The 22,839-nt window shown below is 42.7% G+C and overlaps 1 protein-coding gene across 2 annotated transcripts in view; it reads right to left on the bottom strand.

Annotated features, from left to right (window-relative positions):
• The window catches only part of sgcd (sarcoglycan, delta (dystrophin-associated glycoprotein)), a 228,802-nt gene that overhangs the window by 121,712 nt on the left and 84,251 nt on the right, over nt 1–22,839 (bottom strand). The window contains exon 2 of one of the 2 annotated variants that reach the window (XM_084029167.1): nt 12,267–12,328. The exons of the other annotated variant lie outside the window; for it this stretch is intronic. The gene's annotated coding sequence lies outside the window, so the exon portion shown is untranslated. The remainder of the gene's footprint in view (nt 1–12,266; nt 12,329–22,839) is intronic. 2 annotated transcript variants of the gene reach the window in all.

Genomic DNA, 22,839 nt, shown 5'->3' with positions numbered 1-22,839 from the left:
CCAGACTGGAACTAAGTCGGTTTACGTACCTTTGCATGCAGAGTGGCGTTTTGCTATTATGTCATAATAGAGATTGAACAAGTTGTGTTCTTTTCATCGGAATAAAAGCTCCGGCGCTGCCTGGAACCATCCGTTAGACATCTGCACTAATTAAGAAATGTCCACTACAAGCAGCCTCTCCTCCGGCACGGCTGCCAGTCAGACGAGCATCTCATTAGCAAAGAAGCAAAACACATGACCTGTTCACTTACAGGTGAGGAAGAGGAGCTGGTTCAAGTTCAATGCTACAATAAAGAACATGGACTTTTAAAGAGAAATGCAGATGCACATTTAGCACCTGCTAAGTGAGATGAAGTAACATAGAAGGCAATTTAAAAGCCTCCACTGGTGTTTCTATCGCTTCGGCCAAAGGGACCCAGATGTTGGTCCACTATAGGTGTTAGGAGATGCTAAGCAGAAAAGTGCATGGACTTACTTACTGATACACAGTTTATATACAATCTATTAAGGAGAGTCAGGGACACGTCCATCAAGATTCATGATGAACTGGGATTGTAAAATACATCCTGACTGACTGAGAGTCAGAACAAGGACTTTGGAAAGGACTGATGTGAGTGCTTTAGTTTATTTTTGGCGTATTTATTTGTCTTTCGCCTAAAACTCTTTGACGCTCCCTTGATACTTTGCCTGGCGACCTGAAAAAAAATCATGACGTGGAAAAAGAAAGTAATTTTATCTCAATAAACAACAAATACACAACGGAGAAAAACTGCATTTGCTTCCCCGCTTCAGATAAGGTGAGGTCTATATTTATTTATTTTGTATAATTTCGCTTGAAACGGTTATGTTCATTTTGCACTAATGTTTTTCATAATATGAGTATACTGAGTAAATACTTAGTATTTTTTATTTAACTACACTGTTGCCCATTAAGTTGGAATATTTAGTTTTCAGACACAATCCTCTGTTTATTCCTATTCAAATGCATCAGTTATCACATTTGATTAATGATTCCATTATGTTTCATAAACAAGAAATTAATGCACGCATAACATTTAATTTGTTTGGCGCTTTAAAAGACAAGACATTTGCAAATTATTCCAACTTCATGGGCAACCCTGTATATACAATTAGGACTATATCAAATAGGCGTATATCAAATCGCATATTGACTATTCATTTATTGCACTACCATAAAACATGCTATATCGTTTCTGAGGTATGAAATTAGGGATTCTATAAACCCCTTTAAAAAAACAAGGCATGGATGGACCCGTGGACTTGTATCTGATGGCTGCAAGTGAAAAAAAGGCCCTCTCCTCAGGCTTTATGAGCGTATGAACACCACCTCATAACCGACCCCCTAATGCTGCACGTCATCACTGTGATAACATTCCTCAGCTGCAGTTCAGCCCAGACGCTTCTCCTTAAACACTCGACCGAGATTACACTCTGCACTCCTCCCTCGGCGGGCGCCAAGACGCCGGCTATTATTTAGCATTTAAAGCGCGGTTTTAAATAATGTAACGGGGATTGATAGATGAGGGCCGGGGTTAGGGACAGGTGGGATCTGATAAGTGAGCCGCTGCCTGTCAGCACAAAATGATCGGGGATGAAACTCTCAGCGAAAAAAATGAAACGGGTCTTTTATGGACAACCAGGCGAGACGATGGGAGCGCGGAGTGGAAGTCATGTCACGTCCGACCACTGGACTGTAGCGGGAGGAGAGTGTGTGTCAGAGAGTGTGTGTGTGTGTGTGTACGTATCATCACGCATTTTCTCTCCGACTCGGTGGTCGTTTCCTGCAGAGGAGAGTCAGGCTGAGGACGAATCTGAAGGACTGCAGTGGCTCGTTTCACACCGGAGACCGTGTTTGAGCTTGTGATCCACAGCAAGAGGAAGTGCTTTAATAGATCATAGAGAGAGTTGGAGGAGGGGGGGGGGGGGGGGGGGGGGGGGGGAAACATGAGCATCGGAGGCGGAGGAGACAGGAAACCTGTTTGAACTGGAGCACAACAGACCCAAGGACACATTCTACTGATAATCATCTCTTTGGGATCTTTGTCAACCGGCCTGATGAAATAAAAAAAACTGAAATGGTCATCTTGGATTGGACGAAATCATTAGGGGGGTATTGTAATACATAATTTGATTGATTAAGATGTGGATGCTGAATAACACATAAATAGATTGGTCAGGTTTTCTTTTGTGTCACTGTGGATCTACCAAAAATCCTCTTGTTGTTTCAGGCCAAGGTTTTATTCTCTTATGTATAATTTACATAATTTACCTGCCTGATTCCCCCAAATTCCCAACGACATCATCACGTAGAAAACTCACCTTAATGATTGCGAAGCCTCTGCGTAGTGCGGTCAGTGATGTCCTCATCTTTACACGAGTCCTGTGTAGTAATATAAACACTGCAGGGCTTCTAAAAAGGCTTCTTATTTCTCTGTGCAACTCAAGCAACGATCTCCAGCGGCCTCATTACCAATATCATAGAAATACACAGCAGAGGACCTTGATTTGTTCAATAATTCAACTGCCGATTCCCCCTTTCCTCAGACGGCAGCCGCCGAAGGCAAGTCTGGAGGATGTTGTTAATACCGAGCGGGGGGGGGGGGACACGACTCCTGTGTGTGTGTGAGTAATAGTGTCGGGCAATTGGTTGAATGCATTAGCACTAAATCCACTGCAGGTGGAAATTCCCATGTTCATAGAGTGTTATCTGTATCCAATTACCTGGATATTTGACGATATGAAAGGTAAAAAAAAAAAGACTCAATCCGATCTCAAAGATTGACATCAGCTATCCTTCAATCTACGTTGAAGCCGTTACATGCCAGCAGACAAGACGATTTATCAATGTGAAATACACAAACGTTGCACAGGAACAGTTCATTCATTTATTCTAATTTCATTCTGGTAACTCGGGAAAGCAACAAACACTGAAGAGCATTTTAAACAGCAACAAGGCTGTGTTACTTCATACTTTGCTATTCTGTTAAAAAAAGAAAACGCAAGTCAGAGATATTCGGTTGCAAAGCATATGCTTTGGATTTATTATTTTACATGGACATGAAGTGTGCTCTGCTGTATTTATGAGGGGGAAACAAGCATCGGATCAGGACCAAAAAGTGGAAAAATCACATCAAAAATCAAACAATCTCATGGCTTTACCCAACACGACGATGAATCAGAACACTATATAAAGTAACTATAACAACAACAACAGTAATTCATCCAGGAGAACAAAAATCGTGTCGGTCAGTTCATCTTATAAGAATATAACAAACGCTTGCCAGCCACGATTAAACCTGCCAAGCGAGCTAACCGGACAATAAATCAACATTTTTAGACACGACAACCTTTTGGCCACAAAGCAGCTTCTACTCCGCCAGAGCAGCTCATTTGTTAGCTGCCTCCATGTTGGACTCTGGTGTGAAGTCCCCTCGCATGTTGCCACTTCCAGGACCGTTCACTTAAAGGTCCGCCAAAGCTGAACAGTAGCCAACAGCTCGATGATGGGGGATTTTTTTCCCCCCGTCCCCTGCGGGTGAATCCAACTTGTCGTGACAAATCCATTAAAATGACTTAATTCCAGTGTGACATGCTGGTCTGACTGGGCTCCAACACTGACACAACTCATCTCGCGTGCCAGCAAGGAAGAGGAAGCCCGCCTGGCCAACTGTCACATCGACGCATCACAAGCGGGAAACGGGTTTAACACGGCAGAGCGCCGAGCGTCACCCTTTAAAACCAAGAGAAAAGAAAACAATAAATCCACCACCAACCACACATTCTTTCTTCACAGGTGTAGCCGTCACCGTCGTCTGTTTTTCAGCAGATTTCTTCACGAATAACAGCAATTACCGCTAATTAACCGCTAACATATCTTTGACAGATTTGAGAGCAGACGATTGCCCACAGAGCAGCAGCTTCTTGTTATTTCACCATCACAGAAATAAGAGGGCCCGAGCATATTGCAGCTCGCGTCGAGGAGGCCTCCTCTCATCAGCAGCAGCACCGTCCGAGTTCAACGGCTCCCCCGCCAACTTGTCGTCGAGTGTCGTGTGCAAAGCTTTCCGTGGCAATCTGTGATCATTTTACTAAATTTTTTTTACAGAATCCGCGGCACGCCATGTGGCATCTGACTTGTTTTCCTGGGATGAAACACAACCTGCGGAGATTAAACTCTACCGACTTGTTGGCTTTCAAATCAGAAGTGAATATTTGGGTCTGTTAGGATTTGCTAAATTTTGACGTGTTCCTTTCAGATCGGTTCAAAAAATGTCCACACATTGGTTTTGGCTTGGTTTACCACAGGTCGACATCACTATGACGTCATCAGGGTTATTTTCTCTGACTCCTCCAGAGCCACAGAAGATGTTGTACAACTGTTTTTTTGCTGGTTTTCCTGTTCTCCCCATGACAAGTAAATACAAAATCATCATGCGCAAAATCAGGGAAGTGCCCGTTTAATCTCCTCGTAATCGTTTTAAGCAATTAACCTAAGTCTGCAACGTTCTGCAGTCACACTCCCCAGACCACACATTAAAGCGGTTCCTTCTCCAGCAGCACCAGGTGCCACGCTTGTTCAGAGCTGCTGGGCCACTCCTGACTCACTCGGCATCAAATACCCTTTGAGGTCTCCACTCTCTCTTTTTCTCTACAGACTCCCGGGGATCAAGACATGGTCAAAGACAAACAGGTTGCCATGCCAACCGTTTGGCAACCAGCAGCACCGACAGCCCCGTCTTTTTTTTCTTTCTCGACTGAGCACCTCGCTGTTCACACTTGGACTCCAAGATTGCACACATTTGCACATCTGAGCGTGTCTCCCAGTTCAACCTGCTGGTCTTCACGGTGAAATCGGGATCCGAAATGTCTGGAGCCTTGTGTTGCCAGATTACATTATCATTCATGGATATATATGAGACCTTATGCTTCAATATTTTTAGTTTAGACTGTCAAATTCACGTCAGAATTTTGTTGTTTGTGATGTTTTTAAAACTATGATTTATTATATCTTGGGTTTAATTCTCATAGTTGGCTGCTGTTTTTTTGCCCAATCTGAGCTATTTTTTAGCAACGCTGTCAAGTTCCCAGCACTCAAAAATTGCTTTGGCGACTGCAATATTATCATAACTGACATATTGATGGCTGAGGCTAAGAAATGAAGCTCAAGTCACTGATTGGTCAGGTGTGTAGTTGGTCTGACCACCACCTCGGTTAACACACACTCTGGAATAAGCATTGACCAGCGAGCCATTGATGTCATCGTGAATGCAAATAGGCGTATTACCAGAAAATCAAACAATGCTGAGCTGTTCCACCTTGAACCAATGCTGCAAACGAGACCCGGATCTTACAAATCCACAGGTCCAATGAGCAACCACAGGGCTTTCTTTAAACCCCGCCTCCCAGCTCCACCTAACGACTTACATAAGGGCTCTTCAAGTGTTTGTAAATTTACCAACAAAAATGACCCACTGACTTAAAGACACCTCTTTCCCAATGGAAGTCATGGGATAACTTTTTTGGGGGCTCAATGGCATCACTTGATTGCCCTGGAAGTTGTAATTCTACTCTTTGACCATGATGTAAAACTTGCTTGAGATTTAGTAACAATAGTTGAGCCACTAAACAATCTCATCGACTGTCGCATTCCAGTCGGACAATTCATTCCAGGCTGGGTCGGCTGGCTTCAGACAGAAAACTAATCATCATCCGGTGTTTTTCAGACACAGTTTTTTGTGTTGCCGCTTGTTTTCTAACTCAGACTTTCGCTCCAGAACTTTCTGACCAGTTTGGCGTGTTCACACGAAGGCACCCTGACAATTCAAGTGATGATGCCGCTGCTATCTCTGGTTATTGAGCGGGATACTTGATGATGCTTGAAGACCGTCAAGTGCTCTGGAACTGGGAGAAGCAGGCCTCCAAAACCCCTCATGTGATCAATTATTTCTTCATTTATCTTTTTAAGACCGAAGCAGGTTCATTCGTTTTTCCCTTTGTCGATTCAGAGAGACCCCGACGGCTCTACCTCCCATCCCCCCCCCCCCCCCCATCCCATGCTCCCTGCTTTAATTAATCACCAACCTTTTCCCTCATCCTCCTCTGCTTTTGTTTGAATGTGCCTTTTTTTTTATCTCCCTCCCAGCTTCTTTTTCACCTAACCGTCATCAATCCTGCCCTCTTAACTTATTCTTTCCCTTTCCAACTTCTCTTCTCTTTACTTCACTTTCCTCCTCCAATCTCTCCGCTTCCTCTCTTCCTCTTTTCTCCAACTGCCCCATCCAACTTTCTCCAGATCTCCTCTCTTGTCTTGTTGGGTAACCGATATGCTTTCTCTCTTTGTCCTTCACCCCCTCACATCTCTTTGCTGGTCTTTCTCTGCCTTCCTCTTTGTCTTCCTTTCTCCTAATATCCCCTGCCTCCTCACTCATCTCCTTTACTTTCTCCTCCCTCTCTCCCTCCTAGGCCCTTTTTTTCAGGATGGCGACACGACGAGTTAGAGACGGGGACTGAGTCTGGTAGACAGTGCCGTGCAGTAAAATCCCCCACTGACCTCCCACTGCAGTTAAATTCTCTAATCTAGTGACAAAAGGAACGAGGCGATGAGCTGGTGCCTTATGGGAAAGGTCAAATTGCTAACTAATCTGCCTCCCTCTCCAGTCATCCCCCGACGCGCCTCTCCGCTCTGTAAAGAGCCCGCTGTATCATTGCACTCATGTCTGGAGGTCACTGTGCAACGCGGAGCAACCTCACAAGTTTTCTGTAGCAATTAATTACCGTCACCATGGCCGGCACATATGGGCCTATTATCATAAGGCCTCATGGGAAGATATTTCCCCCCCAACCATTATTCTGTGGGAAGTGACGGGAAACATTTTAAATGCCAACATGCTTTTCTTTCACTCCTTTATTGCTCCAGGAGCGGAGACGAGCGAGCGAGGGTTTGTTGGTTATTTTTTTAATACGTCGCTGCTTCGCAGATTCGGCAGATTGTTAGTTTCCTCATTAGCATCTTGAGAGAGTCGAGGATGAACTTGAAGCCATCTCATTCTCTCATATTACATTTACAACATGTTTCTAAATAAAAAACAATGTCTGGTAAACAAAGGACACCTTGAAAAAGGTCACAGATTAACAGGCTTTTTGGCGTTCACCTGCAGGAGTAGATACCTGATTTACAAATCCGTCTCAATTTGGAGTCCTTGAGATTGTCAGTATTTTAGCAAAAGCAATTTAAACATGTGCATCCTATAAAAACGGGATTATAAATGTCAAACACAGAAACACAGCTAGCATGTACTGGACACACTAGGGAAGACATCATTGCGTTGGGTTCACTGTTTTCGACATTGTTGACTGTGTTCTTTATCAAAACGTGACAGAGCAAATCCTTTCAGTTCACGGTCCGTGCCGCCGTAAAGAGACACCCCAAGGTGGCTTCGCCTTCCTCTGAAGGTCTGACACAGGGGCGGTCATCCGGTGAATACACTCGGATCAAAAATTGATGCTGCTTTGATTCAGGAGGCAGATATGAGAACGTCTTCATTATTTAGCATCTGATGCATTTTTCATATGCAAAAGGCATCCAGACATTTAAAGTCCTGTACTAACCAGTGAGACTGGATATTTGAGTGTTGTTCAGTAGCAAAGGGGATTTAAATCAAATCCTTTGCATTTGGTTTGACTGCTAAAAAGGGAGCAAAGACCTCTGTTCATCATTTTTACATTGGGAGATCCAATCTAATCTAAAAATTATGTCTAATGTGAGCAACATCTCTTGGAGATCTATCTCCGATAAAGTCTCTATGCAGTTAGGCATAACGGGTAGGGGACTACTTTCTTAACCTTCTCTGTAACAACAGTGGCCATGGTGACTGTCTGGGGTTACAGGACTATGGTTTAAACCAAAATACCACAACATTCCTTTAACCTGCCTTTCATTTATTCCTCCTAGGACTAGAAACACATTGTATGATGATTATATGAAGGAAATCTGGCTGAAATACCGATTGACTTGATCTGTTTTAATTTTTGGTTCTGAGATAGTGTTCTCACCTTTGTTGCTTATATTGTAGTCATGTCTCTTCATTGACTGATAATTTCCATTAAGGACAGAGGTCTGATACCAGGATAGTGATTAATATAACAGTTGTATAACGCTGACGCTGCTTCAGATATTAAGACTATTAGAGGCTCATTCCTAATCTAGGTTGAACTAAAGTGAATAAAACGTGTAATTTAAATGCTGCACACTCTCACTGTTGACTAGTGTATTAGGTTACACACCTAGTATGAGGTATTCAATGTATTTCAGATGCATAAAAGGATTTGCAGAAAGTTAGTTCCTTCAAAATCCATTCGTCAACCTTTTCAGCACCACGGACAGCGACACTCACAGCATTCCCTGAACAGATGTGCTGGAGCTCTCGCTCTTGTTTTGAGAGAATAACGAACCTAACATCCAAGAAAAAAAATGAAAAATCTTTATCATTAATGGAAGCCCCGACTTGTGCCTCAAGTCCCACATGAATAATTGTTACCTGGGGAGATAGCTGTTGATTGCACTCCCCTGAGAATGTGCCAGCTGGGAATTCAGCACTCCAGCACAGATGTCTCCTCATATCTTGCCTTAGATAAGAGTCGGCCGGTGATGCTCATTCCGTGTAAAATCAGTTTCTTTAGGGCCCGATTTCCCTCCAACTCCAGAGCAAAGTTCAAATCACATTTGACTGAATAAAGGCTATAAACTGTTAACATGTGGGTTTTTGAAATAGATCCACACAATGGGGATTCATCATTTTATCATTACGTTTTAAATGTTTCACATGAAACACAGGGGCACTTTTAATTTGATGAGGTTGACGGAAAATGCTAATCTCCACAAAATGAGCCTTTTCCCCAACAGAGTGAACCATTTTGTCGCTTGATTTAAATCATTTAGTATTTTCCGTGTTTGTCACAGGAGTGGCAGCAGGGAGAATTTGGAGCTTGTGTTTTTGGCTTTTTTTGTTCCCCTGTGTTGCTTTTCCTCTCAGAAACAACATTCCCCTGCATCCCCCTGTGTCCTGGGCTGAGCATCTCTTTTTTTTTTGTACTACACTCTCTCTGTCCTTATTTCATTTTCTCCCTTTTCTCCTCAGGCGCTCTGCTTTGTTAGCCAACGGGCCCCTTTGAAGGCCGGGAGCCTTTGGAAACCTGCCAGGACGTCATATGCCCCTCTCCACGTTCCCCTCCTCCGCCTGCCCACTCCTGCTTCTCCTCCTCTACTCAGTGTAATCTTACTTCCCCCTCTCTCCGCCACCATCCATCCATCCTCCCCCTCTTCTCTCCAAGCCTACATCTTCACTTATCTCTCCTCCTTCCTCTTCTGCTTGTCAGCATCTTCCCTCCGACCCACATCTTTTCATAACGTTGCTCTTTTTCCCTCCCGAATCTATCGGGCGGTGAAATCACGGCTCAATCTCTCTCCGACATTATCCTGTCAAAAACAAAATTAGGATTTCATGAAACTAAACTATAATAGCTCTCCACTAGCTGCTCTCCAAACTATCACTTATATAACGTTTGCCGACCTGTTTTTCGCTCTAAACCCGCCTCCCTGGGGAGGGCAACCGAATGCCACAGTCGCTCAGCGGTGAAGAAGTGGGGCTTCATGTTGTTTACATGAGAACGGGATTCCACAACAGCAGGTCTTTTTGGGTAACCGCATTTTGTATCAGGTCTGAGTTCAGGTCCCTTTCCAACTGGGACGGTTGCTGAACTGGTTTCATATGATTGGTTCTTGTTTGTTTAGTGTGTGACGCAACGTGAGGAAATCGGTGACCTGGAGTACACACTATCAGTCAGTGTCTTGTCTTTTACGGTTTGTTTTTCCCACCTCCATCTCTTTTGTACCGTATCTCACCTGTTTGTGTCTCTCCTCTTATTTGGTGTATCTGTCTTTCTCCAACCCAGACTCCCATCACTATTTACTGTTTTCTCTCAGATTCATCATTTGCATGCTCACAGTACACAACCATACAAGTAATACGTAGCCATCCCTCTACAAATGATTTTCAGATGTCTCAGAGCAAAATATTCACCATCAGAATGCTTTTAGAAAGTGTGAAAACTGATGAAATATGACGCAGTTTCTTGCTGGAAAACCCCAAAGAGGGCTCAGTCAACAGGAAGAATAACAGCTCAGACTGAAAAACAAAAACTAAGACAGAAGCATACATAAAAGCTCTGACATGCTGAGCGAATAATAAATCCGAGGGTGAGGTCCGTCTCTGGGGAGAATCATGTTTTGGGGAAACGTGAGCGTATTTTTTTGTCTTTAAACTGTGACAGCTCTGAAACAGGAAACAACTCAGAGAGTTTCATCCTGGTGTTGAGCCCTACAGCGCCCCCTTGCTGCTGTGGCTGAAACTCACGCCTGCATTTCCAATGAATGATGAATAAAACTGGCGTTGCGTATATCTCTTAACGTCAGCCTTCACCTGCGTGAGCTCCGTCATTTTCAGTTCTTTTCTTTTCTTGGCTCATTATTTCAAGAAAAAAAAAAAACCGCTAGAAAAATAAATACATAACTGAATTACAAAGAAGATGCCATTTACACATCAAACTCTGTGACCTGACTCCACATTAGGGACCTTGGTAAAAGAAAAGCTCTTTCTCACCACGGGAGGACCTTGCTGATGATAAACAAGGTGATCAACGACTTCCTGCAGCAGTAAAAGGGTGTTGTGAGTTTTATTTTCTTTCCGTCCAGTTGGAGTGAAGCGTGTTTTACGACGAGTTAACAAGGCAATTAAGTCGTGCCTAATTGGTTTAAAGGAGAAACTTGATCTTGGGAGGTGTACGGGTAGTATTTTTTTGGTTTGGGTGGAAGAATATTTCCTTTTACTGACTTTTTGTGAAATAGTTTTATTTTGTTTATAGGACAGCAAACTCACCACTAGTGTGCAATGCATTCTGGGACATATAGGCACAGCTACATGAGCAGGAGAGCTTTCTCAGCTAATATTGCTCATACTGGAGAATTGATTTCTTCAGGACTACATGATTGGACATCCACATGAAAAGCGTCAAATTTGCCGTCACATGATTTCGTGCGATCTTTACTGGCCGGGGGGGAGGAGCTTAGCCGACCCAAACCTGTCCCGTGTCTTTGTCTCCAGACTGAGACTAATCTACGAGCCTCCTGCTCTCTCACTTCTTACAGCAGGACTGAAGATAAGCAACCCAACCAATTAGCAGCGAAGCGCCGTTTACCTCTTCAATATTAACACCATCCTCTTCCTTTTTCCTTTTACAGTCCGTCGGCAAGGGACGGAAGCCAGACACGTATGAGTCGACGAGTCTCGTTACATGACGGCGTTTGTTATTGTTTGTGGCATAGCCTCTCTGTGCTTTTATTTCATTTCAGAAAGCCATTTTCTGTTTCCTCGCCTCGGGAAACACCTGTGAAATCCGTTTAAGCGCTCCTCTGGCATCACGACGATATGTGGCAGGAAGTAGACGACTGCTCTCTGGGCCTCCGTGTTTATACGCACCAGTAAAACAGAGCCGGCTGAAAGAAAGCGGACGTATCGTCCTGAATTCAGACACTTAGTGAAAACGCAGCTGAACCTGTCGGGAACTCTAGTGCAGTCGGGATGTAGCCTACTTTGAGCGTCTGCTTATTATGTTGCACTATACTTCTATCTCACTAACCTTTGGAGAAAAATGTTTTCCTCCATTATATTTCTGTCACAGCTATATTTACTTCATCTTCTGTACTTTGGGGGCAAATCTGGTGTTTGTTCATCTGTGTATCCGCTTTGTTGAATCTGTGGCTTTGCTGCGCTTAAAAAAAAAGAAGGAGCGACAGCATGCAAATGTGTGCGAGATTTCTGAATTAAAAAGGTAAATAAATGCACGCCGGCACATTTTCATCGACGGCCATGATAAAGACTCCAGCTGTGGCTTATTTCTTGCGCTAACAAGAGAATCATGGAAGTGCATCTGGCAGACCATTGTGTTGTAAACGAATACAAACCAAAAACATCAAATAAAGCAGCGGTCCACATTAAGAGCTGTGGGGATTTAACAGGTACTACTTTCTGTGTTTACTTTCATTTAGACTCAAAGTGTTTGAGATTATTTCTGGTAAAGCAAAAGGCTGGAGATGACATTTCTTAATGCCAACAAAAAACCATAATATGATATCTGTGTATCCAAAGCCTGATACTGTACATCTCTTGGTCATAAACACACACACACACCTCAGTGTATGAGTGTGCTGATTCAGAGGTTCTGACAGGGTCCGGGGGATTTCTCTAATCACCTGAGATGAGGAGGTAGAAAGATAACGGTCAGCAGCATATGAAGGATGGGCCGCCTCTAAAGGTGATGATCATCTCCTCCCAGGCCCATATCATTATTTCCCAGGTTTCTCTAATTAGGGAGTGCTGATGTGGGATCAGCGTAACGCGATCTCCCACAGTCATCGCTTTCGTTGCGGAGAGAAAAGACGGAAGAAACCGAGGGACCGGATCAGCAGAATCCCTCCAAAAAATCCTCCTCAAATGAAAGCTCACACAGCTCGGGAGGTCGTTCCAACTCTCGGAGCCCTCGTTTTCGGGGGAAAGTTGTGCTGCGTGCTGGACTTTCCTTGTGTTCTCCTGTTAAGTCACTATATGGTTCGGTCGTTTCGCAAACGTTGCAGCCAGCGTGTGCATATTAAAAAAAAAAAAAAAAGTGACCACACCATTTATCACGTTGTGTCGACGCTGCAACACTTTACTGCCGTCACTGTATTAAACACATGATGTCACTGTTGTTCCATTGGTTCTAATAGTTTGGTCGTCAAGAGGTAACAAAACACGTGAGGAGCCAACGTAACGCCTCGGATATCATCACAGATAGATGAATACATGTTACCATAGCAACAGAGAACAGAATCTAACTATAAAGGAGATTTATTTTGCACATTTCATCCGATCTTCTCACCCTTCGGGTCGAGTCAATCCAAGGACGTGCAGTGTAGAAGTCGCTGTAATTTGCACACGTTCAATATTAATAAACTTTGACTAAACAAGCGAAGAGAACTTGGTGCAGTAAAGTGGGCGTGGCTTCAGGGGTCTGAAAGGCCGCTCCGCAAACGCACTGTAGAGAGGCCGCTCCCCAAACGCACTGTAGAGAATAAAAAAGGTCACGACTGACGGATTTTCCTTCAGAGCGAGGTATCGCATTCTACGTCCACGATAGATCTCCGTGTCGGGAGTCATTGTCACATTTAAAACTGAAGAATCAACCTAACATTAACATTACACGGTTCAACAAAGTCCTTTCATATTAAAGGACACAAAAAGGACCAAAGTGTTGTCACGCCGAGGGTCTGAAAACCGTCTAATGTTCGGAGTCAACGGCTTATTGTCTCATTAGGCAAGAAATGAGCCACAATAATTATAAGATATATTTTAAGAAGTTCTGAAACTTCTGACGGTCCCAATTAAAAACAGATTCCGCTAATTCAAATAAATACAGATATAAAAATGGTACTGTTGCCGTGTGTAGATGATGTGAGGAGGGCCAAAGCAAGAACACAACACAATGTATACGTTGAAACTGATGCTGGTGTATAATGTTACCAAAGATTGATGAGCAGAGTGAAACTTGAAGAAGCAAAAACAATAAAAATGATCTCTAGAATTTCAGCGTTATCATACGTCATTTAGCCATAAATTCAGTTCTAATGTATTTAAATAAATGCAGCACGTTTGGCAGTTTGCAGCACCAGAGATACGAGTAGTCCATTCCAAGAACAGCCACACTGTAGTCACGCGATACTGAAGTATGATGCAGATGTAGTTAATCTGAGGGGCATAAACATTTTTTTTTCCCATCAGCAAATCCCGTATCGGCTGCCATTGACGGCGGTGACACACCTGGACTGAGTCCTTAATGATCCCCTTTTAGTTCGGGGAATAGAAATCCTGTCGGAGGAATTAGCGGCTCAGGGGAGCGGAGCCACGCAGCATATGGAGCTTTAAAAAATGTGGACGAATCAGCAGCTTTTACTTAAAAGGCAACTCATGGAAACGCTTTGAGTCTTATAGAGGGTGAAAGGAGGATGTTTGCAGTGGCCTGTGTGAGTGTGTATTTGCATACGTGATGTGTGTGTGTGTGAGTCAAAACCATCCAACAACTCACTTCCGTATGAGCAACCACACACACACACACACACACACGCAAATGTGACCACCAGATGGTACAACATGCAGCATGTTCTGTTTCTATAATGAACATGCTATCATACAGAATATGAAGGCTATAATGTAGGCCACAGTAACGTATAGGAAACTACAAAAACATATAGATATTGCATCAGTCGTCATGAATTATGGGAGGGAACAAAGTTCTATCTAATCGCTCCGGTTTGCTTCATCACGGCCATCGCTTCATAAAAGGGGCTTTAGTTATTTCAACCAAGACAACACAACCCTTTCTTCAACATCATCAAGGTTTGCTGCATAATAAGCTGGAGCCACTTCAGCCTCTACAAGGACACATCTCGTTATTCATACCCAGGTAATGTAAGCAACCTGACCCCCACCTCCTACGTTTAATTACATTTTACTGTCCGGCTGACAGAGACTGAACGGCGAATTCACGTCACTCTCTTTTATTTGTCATTTCTTTTCTATCCTTCATGGAGAGAATACAGTATCCATTACACACACACACACACACGGCGGCCCAATGAGGGCGGGAATGTGAATGAATGAGCAGGTCAGGTCCGGTTAATGAAGCTGAGGGCTGAGATTAAAAACTGTATCCCCTGTCCAAATAAAGTTTCACAGAGGCGGTCGCTCCCTCTGACTCGTCGTTAGGCTATCAATCTTTAAACCGTCATGCATGAGGACTTTATATTCATTCCTGACCTAAAGCGAATGAAATAAATCAGGAAGAGCAAGAAGAGAAGAGACAGAAAATGAGCAATAATGTTTAGAATAATTACTAATGAATGTGTTTATTTGAGATTTTTATGGATTTTTTGAGTAATCTAATATTGTATATCAGTTTAGGGGGGAAAACTATCATCCGATGGAGATAATTAAAGTTCCTGCGGAAAGCAATATCCATCTAAGCATCTTTGATTGCATTCGCATCACGTTCATAACAAACATGTGGGGAAAAGACTGCGAGGGGAATTTCCAAATACAATCACATTGATACAAAAACGTTTTCACCTTTTATACGAGAACAATCTATATTCAGATATTCTTACTGCTGGATATGTGTTACTATATTTGGACTTGGAATGTGAAGTATGATAATAACGTAGTATCTTGGGAGAAATGCACACTTCACCGAACCACTAAAGTACCTAATTTAACGTTGCTCTCCTGCCACTGAGTTAATGTTAAGCACCAGCAGGTGATTCGCTCTAATAACCATGTTCTTTTGTTTTAATATTAGATATAGCCATGCATAATGGGAAGGGTGCCATTTATAGCGACAAACCTGCAGATATACATCACCCATCTTTGCCAAAAAAGCAGTTGTTTAGTTGGAAAAAAAAAAAGCTCTGATAAAGTTCTGCTTTGGTGGAGACCAAAACAGAGCTGCAAGGACAGTATGCTACGTTCTGGTCACAGCCTGTTCTGTGAGAGAGAGAGCAAATAAAATAGCTTGCGTGACTGCATGAATACACAACACAAGGCCTCATTCTAACTCAAAGACAAGCCGTGACCTACGGAGGCAGTTTACTTGGAATTGTTATGTAAGACACTTCATGCATTCTTGCCAAAAACAAAATTTAACTCAACAAGCAATCCGTTTATGCATTGGTTGTTGGAGATGCACTCAGTTGTTTTAAGAGTAGTGAGGTTTCAGCAAAATGTAAGTCACCAAAACTATGAGAGGTCCTTGAGATTGCACCATGACTGGGCACCCAAGGTGAGCCTTGGACAGACACGGTGGTGCACAATCACGCACACACACGTGAACAATCTCATGATCCTCCTGGTGAAGATAATGAAGGTGCAGCTGCAACAGAAGACAAAAGTGCATTCATTCATTACAATGACCGCAAGTCTGTAAGCGGAGTAACCCATTCAGGCTCATTTAGCTTGACTTCATATATCCTGAATGTCTTTTCACAGATTTGCAGATGAGAAACTGTGATTAATGGACATCCTAGTGTGTACTTGATCAAAACGTTTCAGCCTCCGAAGTATTCCTGCACCTGGAAAAAACTATTTGTGTCGTGGTGTGTGTGTGTGTGTGTGCCAAAAACATTCTGCTAGATTCAGCCAGATATTAGCGATGAGAGACGCCCACTTTCTAACCCCAGTGACTTGTACCTTTTCTTTAAAAACTCCCACTCCCACACAGTTATTTCAAATCGAAATGTTCTCCTATTGCAATTTCTGGTGATCAAAGTGGTGCTTTTGTGTTTGTGTGTGCATGTGTGTGTGTGTGTGTGTGAGCTTAGTTTGTAGCTAATAGTAAGCATGTGCTGTTCGATGTCGAACACGAGTCAGAAAAACCAGCACATAACTGAAAAACATCAACAAAAACAGAAACTGCTTCCAGTGGGAGACTGTTTCTTGGAAGGGAGCGATTCGAACTGACTGTTTAACAGAAGAAAAAAAAAAAAAAAGCAAGCAGAAAACTAACACTTTGGGGATAATGAAGGCTTCAATTTCCTAGGCAGCCGGCAGAAGCAGCGGCTGACGGCGCACGGGGCTCAAAAGGACTCAGAAAATCTGAACACCGCAAACATCCTGCGAGCGTGGCTGAGAAATGAGCTACTGCAAACCAATCAGGCTGCACTGAACCAACACGCCGTGAGCACACACACACACACACACACACACACACACACACACACACACACACACGCACACACACACACACCTGATAGAGACGGGAAAGGCAATGACCAAAAGGCCTGATCGTCCTTTCATTTCGTCATATATTTGGACTTTGTTTCTTTTCTCTCTGGCAGAGAAGAATCATTAATATATATATATATATATATATATATATATATATAAAATAAGGGAGCACAACACTCAGGGGGTATTGATAGCGTAGGACGGCTCACGAACCTCAATTCTAATATCATATTTATTTTTCATTTCCATGTTGACTGAATGTATTAATTACTGAAAGAGACATAAGGGGTGCATTAAAGTAATGAATACTTGTGGGTGAAATAAGATATGCTTGATTACACTCCATAATGTTCCAGATGTTTGTGGCAGCCAAAAGATGTACGTCAAATATGGGGAAGGAGAGAGTATCTGGAGAGAACGAGGCAAGCAAATGGGATGAACAGTAAATAACGGAAAAGACAGGCGGAGAAAAATATGGATAGGAAAATGGATGAAAGCAAAGGAAAGAAAACAAAACGAGAAAATGGAAAACCAGCTCTGTTGTTGTCTGGACCACTACCGAATCTGAAAAGTGGCCGTATCATCCTTCTTGTCATTTCCTTTATTTTCATATCTGACCTTATTTCCTTTCAACCTCTCTGCTCTACAGCCTATCATAGCATGTTTCCCTGCTCTTTCCTATCTCCTCCTTATCCCAGCACTCTACTTTGTTCATCCTCCAATCGTCCCTTTGCTCAGATTTCCATCCTTGTGACTCCATCTCACAGTTTTCCATCTTATATCTCCATCTAAAGCGGTTATTCCTGGTAGATAGTCTCTTCAATTTCTAGGTCACTCTCTTTCTCTCTCTTGTTGTCTCAGCTGCACTCTCTCTCTCTCTCTCTCTCTCTCTCTCTCCATCCATCCATCCATCTCCAGCTAAGAAAGATTAAAGTGGAGGCAGAAGTCGCGTTAAGGGCCATCAGCTCCTCCAGTGCAGGCACTTCCCTGTCTGCACACCGCCTACCTGCTTAATTAGTCTAGAGGCGAACCTCTGGCAATGAACCTGGCACACACACACACACACACACACACACACACACACACACACACACACACACACACACACACACACACACACACACACACACACACAGACACACACAGACACACACACAGACACAGACACACACACACAGTAGTACTTGAATGCACAGTATGTCGGATGTGGTCTTCGTGTTGACTATGCTAATATCGTAATTCTACAATACCATAAACCCCGTAAAGTACTGTATGTCCAGACTGATAATTTTAGTCGTGCTGCTTTGTATCCAATTAAACAACAAATGACCTTTAACCCTGCAGCTTTTACATCCACGGTTGAAAAAACCCTGCATCTGGTCATTACTGCATTTCCCACGAACATCTCTCAGTCTGCAGCCGTCCTACACTTTGAGACCGAACTCAAAGTTCATCAGTCTCAGTGGACCGTTGGCTTTAAACTGAATGCTAACATCAGCACGTCAGGATGTTACTTTAACTTATTATAATATTCATAATAACAACAGTATACACCAGAGGTGTGGACTCGAGTCACATGACTTGCTCACATGAATTGAATGACTTTAGACTTGACTTGACAAAATGTAAAGAGACTTGCAACTCGAATTGGACTTCAACATCCGTAACTCATGACTTCACTTGGACAACTTCCAACTTTGACCCGACATTTGAAGAACGGTAAATTCTGAATGAAAGCTAACGCTAGCTTATTGGCTAAGTAACAGGACTTGAAAGGATTCGAAACTCAAACTGTAGGACTTGGGACTTGACTTGAGACTTGCCTGTCTTAACTTGGGACTTGACTTGAGACTTGCCCGTCTTGACTCGGGACTTGCAGGCAAGGACTTGAGACTTACTTGTGACTTGCAATACAATGACTCGTTCCCAACTCTGGAAAACACTAATGGGAAAACAAGCAAAATATTGTCTTGACATTGGCATAGGCATTATTATGACCATCGTCGATCCTGGCACAACCATCGCTTTTAAGTTTCAAGAACAAAAGTATATAATATGTGGAGGTTGAAGGATTAATATAGAAGTTTTTCAGCCTGAGGAAAGAAGCTGCTCTGAAATCTGCTGGTTAATGCTTTCCAGACAGCAGCTGGGTGAACAGGTTGTGGCTGGGTGGGTTTTTGTCTTTTAATATCCTCCAAGCTCTCTGCGGGCACCTTTTGTCACCAATATCACTGATGCTCAGTAGATGGGTAACAACGTGGTGATCATACCGGAATTCTGCCTCCTATAGTTTCCACAAGAAATACAGCGGTTTATGAGCTTTCTTCATAGTCGTGGGTGTTTGTGATGCAGATTCCCAGGAACTTCCTCCTCATCAACTCCATTGATATTGACAGGGGTGTGCATCTTCACCTCCTTATTTCTAAAATCAACAACCGGCTCCTTGGCATTCTCCCAGATTGTTGATTTCCTCTCTATATGAAGTCTCGTCATTGTTTGTAATCCGATCGATGACTGTAGTGTCATCTGCAGACTTCATAACAGAGTTCTCTACGATGTCGGGGGTATCAGTGGGGGGTGTACAGCGTGAACAGGAGGGGGCCGAGTACACAGCTCTGGAGGACTCCAGTGTTCAACACTAGAGTAGAGGAGGTGTGGCTGCCAAAGTGGGAATTATGGATTATGTTGGTGTAACTATAGATGCCAGGTCACTGGTAGGCATCCTCTGGGGATCAGGAACGTCTCCAAATTTGATATTTTAAGAAAATCCATCAAACAGTCAAGACATTACAGCCTTGGCCAACAGTAAGGCTGACATTGATATTCCTAGAAAGACACAAGATTCCAGGCACTACTTAACGGAATTCAAACCAATAATTTACACTTGAAGTAAGGATCGGCCAAATGTGTTCACTTTGCAAAAATGTCCTCACTCTGATGGTATAAAAGATTGCATCCCCACAAAACAGTAATAAAGGAACACACACACAGACACACACACACACACAGACAGCGTCATGCCTCCACATCCAGCAGGCAACCACCAGCTTTTTCTAATTAGTCTGCAGAGCTCGTATGCCATAACAGTGGGTAAGTTATTAATAGCGGCTCCTTACCACCCTTGCAGCACATTAATGAGCATCAGATTTGACAGATATTCCATGATTTTGTTTATTATTTTTCATTTTTATCACTGTTTGCATACTTTTTTTTACCTGAATTCAGCTTTGGGTTTTTCAATTTGCAGTCCTGTAGTGACTGTTTCATGTAAGGGGACATAATTGCCACAGTGTGCTGTGTAATAAAGCTGGAAGGAAGACAATTATTCTTCAAATTCCTGTGAGGGGCTTAAAGGCTAACAGCCTGCTAAAAAACATTTAAAAAAGATCCTATAAATGTACAAATGAGTCTTTTGAAACTCAAAATTGTATGAATTGTACTTAAACTTGAGCAAACCGGATAGAAATGTAGCCTTGCTAACAGAAAAAGGCAAAGATGTCTTTGGAAAGCTAAACACTGGACTTGTTAATGGTTTCGCCTCTCGCAAACCTATAGCAAGTCGTACTGCTTTCAAAGATCACCATGACCTGGATGACTTTCACAGACATTTTTTTTTCATGGCAACAGCTTTATTGTGACAAGGTTGCGCAAAAATAGTAATTTATTTTAGAATGAATATTGCAAGATCTGACAATTGTCCTCCGGTGATGTCACCGGAGTTAGCTTTTGCTTGGAGCGAAAGTCTGCAAGTTTGGAAATCTGGTTTTGTGGAGTTGGAAAGAAGTGAGTTATCCAGATCTTTGTATTCCACGCATCATCTCAGCTGCAGGCTTGAAGCTCAAGGGCTAGATTCATTGCTACCGACAGAGCACTCCTGGATCTGGTGTTGACAAGAAGAATGGGATGGAATAAAAAAAAAAGACAATACCTATCATTTCACTGCATTGATTAGAGACGTTTTTTTTGTTTTTTTTAACTGTCAATGAGTGTTACGGGAGCACAATGATGAATTGTTGGACTACTGTTTGAAGTGGTGTGCTTCAAATTTTTTTGAAAAAAATCTACTTTTCTTCCACTATAACAAAAGCTTATAGCTTATACAAGCAACCACATACATCATGACACCCACCCCTCAAAAAATCTGCCTTTATTAACACTGTCCAGCTATAGCTAAATGTGTTGGATTAAATCTCAATCCTGCTTGTAACTGTACACCTCAAATATTCAGCTTCACTGGGACTTTGATTATCTCTATCATACTCCTTATTTTTTTTTTTCCTCTCTTTAAATCACTGCATTAAAACATATTTTATGTGAAATGACGTCTGCAAATTAAGTCTCCTCAGTGGTTCTCAACATACGTGAATCCTACACCCCGATGGCGTCCCCTGGACGATCGCCACAGGGACACACACAGTACATGTGTGTGATCTTGTAAATCGTGAGCCGCCCGTGAGGCTCCTGTGTGTGAAGACAGGAATAATAAACCTTCCTGGGTCCTTCAGCTCTCAGAGCTCTGATGACTTATTACCAGCTGTATCAAAGCTGAATGCTGCGCTACAGCTCCGCAGAGAGGAGGCTTTATGACCACACTGTGTGTGTGTGTGTGTGTGTGTGTGTGTGTGTGTGTGTGTGTGTGAGTTCTTACAGGGAGTGTGCTGGCGAGTCTTCCTCTGCAAGTGCCTATTAACTTAAACAGGAATGCTAAGAACATTCAGTTCTTGTATTGCTGGACCTAAATTTAAACCCTGTTTATATGTATACATAAATACATACATATATGTACGTCCAATAGTTATTTATTACAGTCCTTTAAAGAATGATCATTGTTGAAGCAATCCATCCATTAGTATTAGTATTATTGCAAGAATGTACATATGCAAGCATGTATGTATATATGTATGTATACATACAAGTATGCATGTCAGCATGCATGCAAATAAATATGTTAGTATACAAGAATGTATGCATGTAAATGTATGTGTATGTATTGGGTGTGCAAATATGATTTTACTTACCGATATCCCACATTGTCACATATGCCGCTTTATTTATTTGATATTTTCCTTCCTTTATTATGTATTTTTCATTCAAATATGAAGCACATTGAGTTTCTCTGCAATGGAATGTTCTCTCTGAATAAAGCTGCCCTGACTATGGAAATCTCTCATTCAGCTAATAATCATTTCACCCATCTGTCTTCACCCTCTTCTTCCTCTAGTTCCAAGTAGTACTCCACCTCATTCTGATTCCAGACACACACAAACACACACACACACACACACACACACACACACACACACACACACACACACACACACACACACACAGAGGACGTGCTTTGCAGTGGACAAGCAAAATAATTCAGTTCCCCCTAGTCTTGCTTTGCCAGACCCTTCTCCACAGTAGAAGGCTCTGGCTACAGTACATCGCATCTCCCGGATCGGAAGAAAAAAACCCTCTGACTTGTTTGTATTTCTTTCAACCAATCTGTGTCAGGAGGAAACTTGTTTGGATGGAACGTCGAGGAACGACGAGATGTTTATTAAAACAGAAGAAAAAAAACAGAATGTGATGGTCGGAGACCCAGCGGTGAAGCCCGTCTGTACTTCAGCTCGAGAGGAGCTCACTGGACTAATTAAAAACACAGATGATTTGCTAGTTGTTTGGAGCTTTTTTTTAAAAAATGACTAAACCAATATCAGCGATGCTCGTGTGACACGGAACGGATCGGTGCGTCGGTCGAGTCAATGTCACTGCCAGAGTTGCTAGCTCTGAGGTTGCTGTTGTTGTTTCCCGATTCAAAGGGTAGTTTGAGAAGGAAACACAGGAAGAGTAAAGTGTGACTTCCTTCCTCCGGGTGTTGATCCTGAGCCTTCATTTTCTGTTATCTGTGACCTGCTTTAGGTTTTTGAAGACGTTTCTCCTCTCATCCATTCTTGGAATGGTC

Source organism: Eutrigla gurnardus (assembly GCF_963514095.1).
Source record: "Eutrigla gurnardus genome assembly, chromosome: 15".
Lineage (NCBI taxonomy): Eukaryota > Metazoa > Chordata > Actinopteri > Perciformes > Triglidae > Eutrigla > Eutrigla gurnardus.
This window is presented reverse-complemented; position numbering and strand designations above follow the sequence as displayed.